At 39.8% G+C, this 11755-nt stretch overlaps 2 long non-coding RNA genes across 2 annotated transcripts; one reads left to right on the top strand and one right to left on the bottom strand.

The window, feature by feature from the left end:
- The first annotated feature begins 306 nt into the window (after positions 1–306).
- LOC143134040 (uncharacterized) lies at positions 307–2000 on the top strand. The gene is made up of 2 exons (XR_012988587.1): positions 307–751; positions 1550–2000. It is a non-coding gene; the product is annotated as an uncharacterized LOC143134040 (long non-coding RNA).
- A 2-nt stretch (positions 2001–2002) lies between these two features.
- On the bottom strand, positions 2003–3183 carry LOC143134035 (uncharacterized). The gene is made up of 2 exons (XR_012988586.1): positions 2837–3183; positions 2003–2355 (listed from the first exon to the last, which is right to left on the bottom strand). It is a non-coding gene; the product is annotated as an uncharacterized LOC143134035 (long non-coding RNA).
- Positions 3184–11755: the final 8572 nt, after the last annotated feature.

Below are 11755 nucleotides of genomic sequence, written 5' to 3' on the forward strand. Positions count from 1 at the left end.
GTGCTGGACTGGGCGGCGGTCATATTTACGCTCTGCGGTACAACTAGTTTGTTTTCAAGTAGCAGGCAATTCAAGCCAAACCGTTGCAACTCTGCCATCAATCATTATGTTAAAGATGAACTGAACTGAAAGAATCAACATTGATAATGTGTTGATTATGACAATTAAAAATAAATGACACTAAAAAAATAATTTAAAAAAATCAATACGTAGCCTTTTTTAAGCAACACCAAAATTGCGTTTGTTAGTATTAGAACGCTGCCAGGTTCAATGACGTCACTGGCATGGTAGGACCTGAGAAGTTCTATTCATAGTTATCACTCACGTCACGTTGTTAATTGTTACGTCATCCGCTCTAGGTACCCAGTGAGAACTGCGCCATTTTGAGTACCTACTTGCGGCTTCCAATGCCCCTCCCCCGTCAGCTCAGCTGTCAGACGTTAACTATCGCCTAAACATGAGTCTGTCACATCTAAACAGCGAGGAAAATCGGAGATACGAGGAGAAAATTGGGTGTGATCCGTATACAGTACCGGGAGAGTTTTTTAAATCAGTTTTGTCCACCAACACACTGCCTGACATCCACTTCCACGATATTTACATTTACCTCATACATCATCCATCATCGTACACCGGAGCATCGCTTAAAGCTTTTAAGAGCACGGAGGCGTACAGGTATTTTGTTGCGGGCTGGGTCCTTGACCCGAAAATATGTCTCTTCAAGAAGAAGCACTTTCTCGTCAAAGGAAGGGTAAGTAGGCCTACTCTTTTTTATCAACTTTGTAAACAGCTGCTCACCGATATCTACCTCAGCTGTAGGCTAGCTGATACTCTTAGCTGCTAGCTTGTCACTGTAGGTTAGCTAGAATGAGGCTAAGCTAAAGCATCAGTACCATGGTCTGCAAACTACTTGAAAGTGCTGTCAACGTTAACGTGTTTATCACATCGACCTTTTAAAAAAAAAAAAAAAGTCTTACAAAAAATAGTGTAACTTCAACTTCAACGCGAGCACTCCACTATTGAGTTGTATCATCTTTCAGAGCCTCGCTCAATCCTACAGCTACAGTATGATATCATAAACTAGAAGACTTCGCCTAATTCATGCTTAGCCTAATGCAAAACATGACGTTTTGGATGGTTGTTGTTGACGTTTTCATGTTTTGGGGAAGAAAAGCACAGGCGTCGCTGCTACCCCAAGCAATGTGCAGCTTGTCAACTTTCTCAAGAGTAGAAATAGATAGATAGACTTTAGACTCCCCAGTGGAAATTCAAACAACCGATTTGATTTGATTACTGAAGTGATTACAAGGCCTGATAGGGACTGATCCTGTGATACTGACCATGGTAAAGTGCTATGGTAGAGTAGCCTAAGTTCAATAGTGCAAAAGTAAACAGTGCAAGGATAGGCTTGGCAATAATCTGTTGTGTAGTGGATGGCATGTCCTTACCCAGGATTTCCAGTATTCTGTTTAGTGGATGTTAAAACAAATCAGATGTCTTAACATTGCAAATTCTTGCTAAACTAATTTATCTTACTTCCTCACTTCAGGTGAACCACTCTCAAGCTGTCAACACAACATCCACACAGCCATGGATCGTGGTCCATGAGGATGGGACCATTCGTGTGGCCCACTGCACCTGCAAGGCGGGACTGGGTGAAGCTTGTTCACATGCAGCTGCCCTCATGTATGCCCTCTTAGCTGCCGTTGAACAAAAAGACAACGTGTCCTGCACGGACATGCCCAGTGCAAAAGAGGGTTCATGTTTCTTGCTTGCAGCTGACTAGAATTCCTAAGGTGTGGAAATGTTGTGAATGTAGGAAAATACAGAAAAAATGAAGCACTTTTTTTATATTTTAAGTTGTCTAATGTTATTGTGATGATATATTGGGACCTTACCACTTGAAATGCAATCTGTAAATAGTGATTTTGTCTTACCATGTGATTTCTTCTGTCCCAACATGGGTATTTAAGTAAAATGACAAATTGACTACACGTTAATCCTCTGTTCTCAAAACTTTCTTTAATAGATAGAAACATATACTATGTAATTGACAGAAGTCATAGATGTACAGGCCATCACTCTGATGGAACAACAGGGGCACAAAAATTACATAGGGCACAACACACTCTCACCATCTTGTCCAGTGGACAGAGTCCATCTGGAGATGCGTAACACAGTGATAAGGGTATGGTTCCCTGCAGAATGGTGTACTTATTCCTTACAAGACCTATTACCCTTTCTATGTGAATGCGCACAGCCGCCAGTCCCCGAGACGACTCAATTTCAGCTGGGTGAAGCTGCACAATATGATTGGAACAAAGTCGGGGCACAGAGGGTTTGAGCTTTTCCCACCTGTCAAGACAAAGGTGGGAAGCACAACTGACATTACAGAATGAATAAACAAGGTAATACAAGGCAGAATTTAGGTTATGAATAGTAAGCCCAACTGTTTCAGAGCAGCAACAGTAGTCACTATTATATATATCTTACTAGAAAAATATCCAATGTCATTCAAATGAATGGTATTCACCACATAAAGTTGATGCAGAACAGTGGCTACAAGCATAAGGCTGTCATGATGAAAACAGATTGTCCTGCCTGGACACTAACACTAGTTGCTTGTGTCATTAGTTTGAGAAAGCTACATTGTAAAGCCCACAGTGAGCTACTACTCTAACCTTGTGCTTCTGTTAGACACAGTGTCTTAATTCCTTCTTAATGCTTAACATTTGTCATGTTATAACATATGTATACAAATATCTAGGTTAGCATAGCTCGCGATAGCTAGCCATAGACAGTAGCTAGCTCGCTATGTTATGAAATCCTTACTCACCAGAGACAAAATGTGCACTGCAAAGTCGACTGCTACCGGTGGGTGTCCATTCTGCCCTTTTAATCCCTGCAAGCCATCGTTGACGTCTATCCTCGTCTTTGGGAAGTCTATAAAATGACACGTTTGGTCCCCTTTTTTGTTGCTACATCCCACAGCACAACAGATTGAAGGCATCTTTGTTTAGGTATAGCGGCTGACGAGCGAGCTCGGAGTCGGACTTGGTACCCAAACCAATGCGTTCTATACATAGACTGTCAGTGGGTACCAAGGTACTCAATATGGCGGCGGTGAGTTTTATCGAACGTCTGTGAACGTCTATGACATCAGCTGATATTTATGAATAGGCAACAGCTGCAGCATATTATGTATACACGAAAATTTGTAATTTTAATGGCATGGGTTACAAATTTGAGCCTGTGAGGGACAGGCCTGTAGTGTCTTGACTACCACTAGATGGGTTTCAGGCTCCAGCTCAACCTTCAGTAGGATCATTTGGGTGAAAATGACTGTGTGGGCGCTGCCGGAGCATGGACACTGGAATCTATCTGTTGCAAAGCAGTGGCGAAACGTAGGGAAAATGTTCAAGGAAGCCAAAGTGACGGGAAAAATGTGTTTATTTATGTATGTGTTTATTTCGGGGGGTATACATTTTGTGCAATGTACAACATAGATACATTTTGTGCGGCACAACATAGGCTACTGTAGACCTAGCCTAGGTCATGTAGAAAACTGGACGAGGGGCGCTTGAGACAGCAACACGCACGCTGTCTCTCTGTCTCCCTCCATCCCTCACACACATACATTGCCTACTGTACATCCTCCACACAACTGCATACTCACTCACCACCACTACATTAGGCCTATGCGAAGGCTACGTGCATATACAAATAAGCTATATAACACGCATTGTCACGTCAATGTAGGCTAACGCAGTATGGACTACTGGCACTAGTAACAGCAACTCACACGGGCTCTCTCTCTCCCTCCCTTGAAACTGTTAAAAACTTCGTTACCCCAAGTTGACCCCAGATACACGGAGGATACACGAGTTTGCCGTTTATTTTAGGCTAACGTTAGTGGAGAGTTTGCAGATTTTTACCTTGTGGATGTTGATATTGCACGAGTCTCTTGGATAGCAGTACTGCGAGTTAAACTCCCTCGCATCAACAATCTGTCCTGAGACGGTGAACAAGCTTCAGGGTGAGTAGAAAGGGACATTGGATTCTGTTTACAGACCCGCTGTGGTTTAGTTACCAGCTAGTAAAAGCATTATTATCGATCTGTGATATCGTCGGAGTCATGGTTTACTCTCTATGGTCGGAGTGCTAGCTTGTGGAGTTTGACATAAGAGTGTTTCCAAGGTGTTAGCTGCTAGCCCTTTCCTAGGTTGGATCGTATGGTAGCCTATCTAACACTGGACCTCACCTGAGGCTACTTTGAGATATTATTCCAAAGGAGACAGATAGGCTACTGCACTTAAAACTTTAAACGATTGAACGAACCTTCCCAGACTTTGTAATTGCGACCAGTGACTGCATTGAATGAACGAAGCCGAAGTTGAAACTTAGGCTCCATGGCACATAGACTGTGGGCTCGCCTTTCTATGAATTGAAAAAGACTACAAGCTGTTCCACCGAGTTTGCGATAAAGTAAGCAAGAAAAGGGTTTTTTAAGTCAGGATATGGCAAGTCAATGGCATTTATTCGTCCAAAGTTACAGACCAGTTTCCATAGTGCACATCTTATCAATAGTTTGAATGTCGTGTGTGTTTCTGCTCATTGACAAAATAGCGTTCAGTATGATTCATGCCAAATTAATTTCCCCTGTTAAAGTGTTCGCCTTTGTTTCACTAGTTTGGTTTCATTTTGTATGAGATTTTGTGATGTAGGCTAGCCTATGATAAATGGCTTATGGCCAATATGTAACTCAGCTAGGCCTAATGTTAGTTTCCTCAGCCATGTAAGCTAGCCTCAGACTCATTATCTGCTATGGCTGCTAGTGCTAGTGCAGAGTAGCTTACCATGCCAGTGACTTAGCCGATTGTTGAAATCCAACATGGCGGCGCCCGTGTAACAACAACACCACTTTCAACGTACAATTTTATCCCTTTTAATAAATTCAGCCATTTTAATCATTGTACCAATGAGAAGAAATAAAATACATCTGTTATATCACCTTTACTTCAAATTCCAGTTCAGTTCATCTTTAAGCCCGCCTAACGACTCTATACACGATTTGATTGGCCTGATAGAAGTTTAATTTTTCGAGCTCACAAGCCAACGGAGAGTTGCTAGACTAGCCCTGGCAGCAAATGTAATTTGCTGCTGCTAGGGTGCGTCTACATTTCTAGGCTAATAAAAAACTACACTGGTATTCAACATTTGTTTTATTTTAAGTAAGTCTATTGGGAGTTTGATCTCTTCACATAGACAGCATCAACATGAAACTGTCAGACCTACAGTACAGTACATGACTACATGCCCAACCTAGTATGCACAAAGCCTTACTATTTGTGTGTGTGTTTGTGTATGTAAGAGACTGTATATCTTACTATTTGTGTGTGTGTTTGTGTACTGTATGTAAGAGACTGTATATCTTGTGTGTGTGTGTAAGAGACTTATCTTGTGTGTGTGTTTGTGTATGTAAGAGACTGTATATTTTGTGTGTGTGTTTGTGTATGTAAGAGACTGTACAGTATATCTTGTGTGTGTGTTTGTGTATGTAAGAGACTGTACAGTATATGTGTGTTTGTGTGTGTAAGAGACTGTATATCTTGTGTGTGTGTTTGAGTATGTAAGAGACTATATCTTGTGTGTGTGTTTGTGTGTGTGTGAGACTGTATATCTTGTGTGTGTTTGTGTATGTAAGAGACTGTATATCTTGTACGTGTGTGTGTGTATGTAAGAGATATTGTGTGTGTTTGTGTATGTAAGAGATATTGTGTGTGTTTGTGTATGTAAGAGATATTGTGTGTGTTTGTGTATGTAAGAGACTGTATGTTGCGTGTGTGTTTGTGTGAGACTGTATATCTAGCCACTATTCCTCTAACTCACAGCTACGTGACTACAGTACCTGCAGAGACTATGTGACCGCATGCACGAATTCAAATGAAAGTAGACATAGAACCACAGCCTTCCTATTTGTGTGGAAATAGTCCACTGAAATCTTTCCACACTGTTAAAAAATCTGTACAGAGTACAGTACAGTATATATATTTTAATAAGTACCGGTATATTTTTGGGGCTTTTTATGCCTTTAATGAGACAGGACAGTGGAGAACGACAGGAAGAGAGTGGGAGAGAGAGTCGGGGTGGGATCCGAAAAGCAACACAGGGCGGGAATCGAACCTGGGTCGCCGGCGTACGGTGCAGGTACCCCGGTCAGACGCGCCACGGCTGGGGCCAATCCAGACCACATTTACATGTATTCATTCAGCAGACGCTTTCATCCAAAGTGACTTACACGGGCCAATCTCATCAGAGCAACACAGAAAGGCGGCCCAACGGGTGCAAACAAAGAGCAATTCATGACAACGCATGCAAATCGACAAAACGTAGACAAAACACAAGCAAATTATACGAAAACATCTTCATCAATGTAACAAAAAGTGAATAACCTACAGTACCTATCATCCCGCAGGTGAAATAAACCATTTTGCACTACAACAAAGGTTGGGTGTAACCTTAGATTTTCGTCACTATTTTTATACAAATTTCAGTCAGTCAGTCAACCAAGTTATTCAGCAAATAAACTTTACAAATTAACTTTACATTTCATCTTACATTCAAAATGGCATTTAATTTGTAAATGAAAATATTCAGGAAAAATAAAAAATATTCAAGACTTTTCAAGGGCCCCCTTCCCCCTTGGGGCCCTCGTAATCAGTCAACTGACACGGTTAAACGTATTGGCACCCTTCACAAAAAGTGTATTTGCATTGATAAAAGCACACTTTTCATTGTTGAAATCCAGTGCCAAGACTTTAGACCGTGTCAGACTGACAGTATTCACTTCCAGAGCCGGACAGTAACAGAGTACATTTACTTGAGTACAGTACTTGAGTACAATTTTGAGGGATCTGTACTTTACTTGAGTATCATTTTTGGGGAGTACTCATGACTTTACTCAAGTACATTTGAGAGACAAATATTGTACTCTTTACTCCACTACATTTCTATCCATAACCGTGAGTACCCGTTAGGCTACTTCTTCTAAAAAAAAGAAAAAAAGAAAAATCTCGGAACCCTCAATTTGTTGTTTCCCTCTCAAACGTGATTGGATTGTGCAGGCAACACTGATTGGGACAGCCTATCAGCAATCACCTTCAGCTTTTCGCCAAAGTCAACTCTGGTCAGATTTAGATAAGAGACGAAACCATGGACGAAACAATGGATGAAGACGCAGCAGTTAATGAACAAGTTAATGATAGTTTTCGCTTCAAGTGTTTCAATTACAAAATAGTATTTTGTATTTGAAATACCTATTTTAAATACTGTACATGTATTAGAAATACTGTCCATCCCTGGTAACATGGTAAAAAGATGAAAATGACTTGATTTTACTTTCAATTCCTTTTACATTCTCCAAGGTATTAACATTAACATTTTTCAAAACTCCATGTAGGACGTTTCTGTACATAAATGTAAGCACAGTGGCAGTAGTAATGCAATATTTAGAAAATGTACTTTAGAAACAAGTACTTTAGTACTTTTACTTAAGTAGACATCTGACTGTTGTACTTTTACTTGTACTTGAGTAAAATTTAGCAAAGGGTATCTGTACTTTTACTCAAGTAATGAAGCTGTGTACTCTGTCCGCCTCTGTTCACTTCCCGCAACATTTTGGTGATATTGTTGAATTTGGGGAAGTTGTGTCGAGCTATTGAAATGGTCCTGGTTTGTTAGTTTTCTCAAATAAACTCCAAAAGTCTGTGTATTTTGCTTAAAATGGGGTGCCAATACTTTTGTCAGTGACTGTATTTAAAATACATATTTCAAATACTAAATAGTACTTTGTACTTTTTAAAAAAAAAAATTGGCAAATATTTCTGGTAAAACCTATACTTTTACAATGTGGTGACATCATAAAAGTGCAAAACAATGAATGCAGCCTCTGACTGGTGCTGACTTAGTAATTTTCTCACAGTTGTGATCAGAATATTGAGAATCAGGGAGATGATCCAGTGCAAGATGAGTGACATGTAGGTTACTCACACACACAATGCACCCCTCTCACACCAACCTCAAGTTTTGTGAGAACTTTAATCAGCAGAACACATGAAAACCGTTTTATGGTCCTCCTGCAGCATTGCTCAAAAAGTTGCCTCATGTATCATCCATATCTATGCCCATTGGCGTCAATATAACCCCATTTAGCACTTACACAGTACCTAGTTAGTTAAAAAAAAAAAAACTAAAAGTGCCATGATCCTACCTGATCAACAGCTTTACACAGTGCAATATCATTCTGGGCATGCATTGACAATAGTCAGAGACTTCATTCCCTGTATTATATGTCAGTGTACCATGAGTTTGAGGCCATGATTTTAAGGTAATAGGTTGCTTTAAGCCCACATTATGTGGCTCTCAGTAGGTTCGGTGATTAGTTTGTACCACTTGACAAGTTCAGTTGTGACTTCTTGAATACATCTCTGATACAGTAGGTCAGCATAAATCATAATTTCACTGTTTGCAGATTTATGGTACAGTATGTCTCGCAGAGAAAAGCTGTTGCTCTCAAACACTACCACTTTATCAACAGTCAGTGTAGTGATGAAGGAATAGATTAAATAGACAGATATGGAACAAAAGTGATTGTATGCTCCCTTTAAAGAGTATTTTTAGTATTTTCAAAATTAAAAAATACAGTATTTTGTTTTGATACAGTGCATGCTGTGGCTACTGTATTTTGTAGTTTATTTTGACACTTATTCAATGTATTTTTTGCTGCCGTTCATCATGCAGTTATGTGGCATCAAAAAGGTTTTGGAAATGTTATATTAAGGTAAAACAACTCTTAAGGGTGCCATTATCTATCTATCTATATAATATCTCTCTCTCTCTCTCTATCTACTGTATATCTATCTGTATGCCTGCCTGCCTGCCTGTGGATTTCACTTTACCAGTTTACAGTACATGAGCGACTGCGCTGAAAGAACATTGTCAAAAGGCTATCTTTCATAAAGAACTAGCCGAACTAGATGTCAGTTGTCATCTGTCCAGCATATATAAATAAACGTGACATGACAGGAACCCCCCACCCACACCCCCAGCCCTTGGTTTTGTGGTCTTCCTGTTTTGAGCTCCCTGCCATGCTTGCACCTCTCATGAGCAACGACAGATTTCTGTAGCTGTCTCGACTCGTAGTCTGATGTATAGCTTATAGCTTTAACACTCACTAAGCTGAAGATACATAGGCCTAGTATGAGTAGAGCAACGTGATAGAAACAATGTCAGTTTCCATACAATCTTTGCAGTATGATTCCTACTAGATTCAGGCTGATTGTTGGTCTGTAGGGGGTGATACCGCTTTCATGAATTTGATTCAGTACAGAGTATAAGACTTTGTGAGGCTTTGTATAGCGCCGCAACACAATATTCAGTGTATAGACACAATTCTGAACATTTTGAAAATTTGACTTTAATGAACACATTGGGCCCTAAATGCTGGACAAAGTGCAAAGTCTGTGAGCAAAGTTCTTGTGTGTGAACTAAAGGCATCATGTGGCATGGTATTACATTTGCAAAACATTTGGCATAGTTATTAAGGAAGTAACTGGCCTGAAATGTATTTTACATTTTCTCAGAACAAGCTGGTTAGGAAAAAAGCTTGCTGGTACCTCATTTGGCAGAAATTAAGATACATGCACACACAGAATGTACAAGTTGTTTGCACGGCTGTTGACCATGGTAAAAAAAACTCTAAGGTCGCTGACCACAGGTGCAAGAGCGTTAACCACTGCTATGCTACTGTCAAGACACTTGACACGCTCAGGCAAGCAGCTTTGTAACCACTTTGCAAATGTCAACACCTTAGTCACAGACATCCTTAAGTTATTTTCTAAAAAGTGAGACAAAGCAGAAACTAGTTCAGGACTCGGGCACAGGTACAACGAAAACACTTTTGTCACAGACAGTATTAAGCAGCTGGGTGTGCAAACTCTTTAGCTCAAGGGCCTTCAAAACTTTCAGCTCAAGAGGTTTCAAAAATTGACAGGGCTAGCAGATGAGACAATCTAAATTATATGCAAAATCTATTTCTTAAAAAGTAAAGGAAACAAACTCGTTATTAAATGTTTGATTAAATGTTCATGGGGATAGTGCTGCTGGACTACTCAGGATAGAGCTAAGATAAGTGTTCATCAATGAGCTGCTCTCTGTGGTGTGTTTTGTTGATTGATAAATACAAAATAGCAAAATGAATACCTGCCTTTTAACTTAATTCTAAGCCAATGGTGAGGCTGGGCTGGAATAAACTGTATAAAGCGCTGCATGTGGCTTGCAGGCCTTAGTTTGCAGGCTCAGGCTAACCAGTCCCTTAACAGAAAAAAAGCTCTCATTATTCATTGTGACTTGTGTAGCCTGCATATGTTAATGAGAGAACAGTTTTTCTTAGTTGCTTTGGCACATTTCTCAGATCAGAATTTAAATTCTCAAAACTGTTTGGTCAAACTCCATATCATCTTATCATTTGTGCACATCATTAAAGCAGTTGCTCCCCATCTTGAAAAAAAATAGCAATGCTTTAGTTAGTACATCCGATTTTGTACTGAACGTCTGCTTTAATGTTTTCCTTTTCAATTGCTAAGGTCACGTTGGTCAAAATACACTTCATAATTAGTTGTCACAGTCTGTCTAGCAAATATAAATATATGTGACCTGACAGACAGAAATGTCAGGATGTATGGAAAGACAGTGGTGCACAGCTCTGACCCAAGGGCAGTGGTGTAGTGTAGTGATACAAAGTATACCCACTTAAAAAGCATCACCATCTCAGTTAGGGATCGACCGATATGGATTTTTTAGTGCCAATACCGATTTTTTTCCATCAGCCTTAGCCGATGACCGATACAGGCTGCCGATTTTCTTGAGCCGATATTTGGAGCCGATACTGCTTTTATTTTGCTCCCTCAATTTACATCATACAAATGACACATAATTACACAAATGATAACAAATGTTATAAGTCTCAATTTAAAAAAGGAACATTTATTGAACTTATGGATGGGTGCACTGGATATGGTTAACTGTGCAAAATGCTTTCATCAACATCTTACAACACAGCCTTGATGATGCATTGCTTGCTGACTATAAGACATAATTCAGGTCATCACAAAATGTCCTTTGTCAACACATTTAAATAATTTAAGAAAACAATAAGCCTGAAAAGTAGCTATTGAATCCACTTTTCTCGGGATATAATTTTTTTTCAAGTAATTTGAATATTGTATTCGAAAGAAGCTGCAAAGACAATACACTTGGTTGAGTATTATATTTTTTAAAGTCACTAATTGTTCTAAAAAGCCTTTCAAACGTGCCAATGACGTCATTCATTAGCATGATCATAGCATAGCATAGCATCAATGCTAGCGTGTTATGGGAAACAACGACCCAACCTGTAAGAAAACGAAAGGACATGACTCCCGGATTATTTCACTTTTGATTGAAAATCCATATCCATTTTGCGAAAAATAAAATAAAATCTGAGGGTTTCAGTTGTTAAATAGGTGAAAACAACAAATGTAGCCATGTAGCTCCATAGGACCCCATGTATTTTGGACTCGCCCGCGATCGCCATCTAGGTGAACTCTGGTGAACTGCAGCCAAATTCGGTTTGTATGGGATTAATAGAGAGTGGGGAGGCTCTCCTTAGAAGGGCTCTGCTCTGACCATACGGCGGCCATCTTTCTATGACGTCATG

The sequence above is a fragment of the Alosa pseudoharengus genome, unplaced genomic scaffold (genome assembly GCF_046254945.1).
Source record: "Alosa pseudoharengus isolate Yale_2024_CS ecotype anadromous, Long Island Sound unplaced genomic scaffold, YU_APseudo_1.1 YU_APseudo_1.1_scf_1, whole genome shotgun sequence".
Lineage (NCBI taxonomy): Eukaryota > Metazoa > Chordata > Actinopteri > Clupeiformes > Clupeidae > Alosa > Alosa pseudoharengus.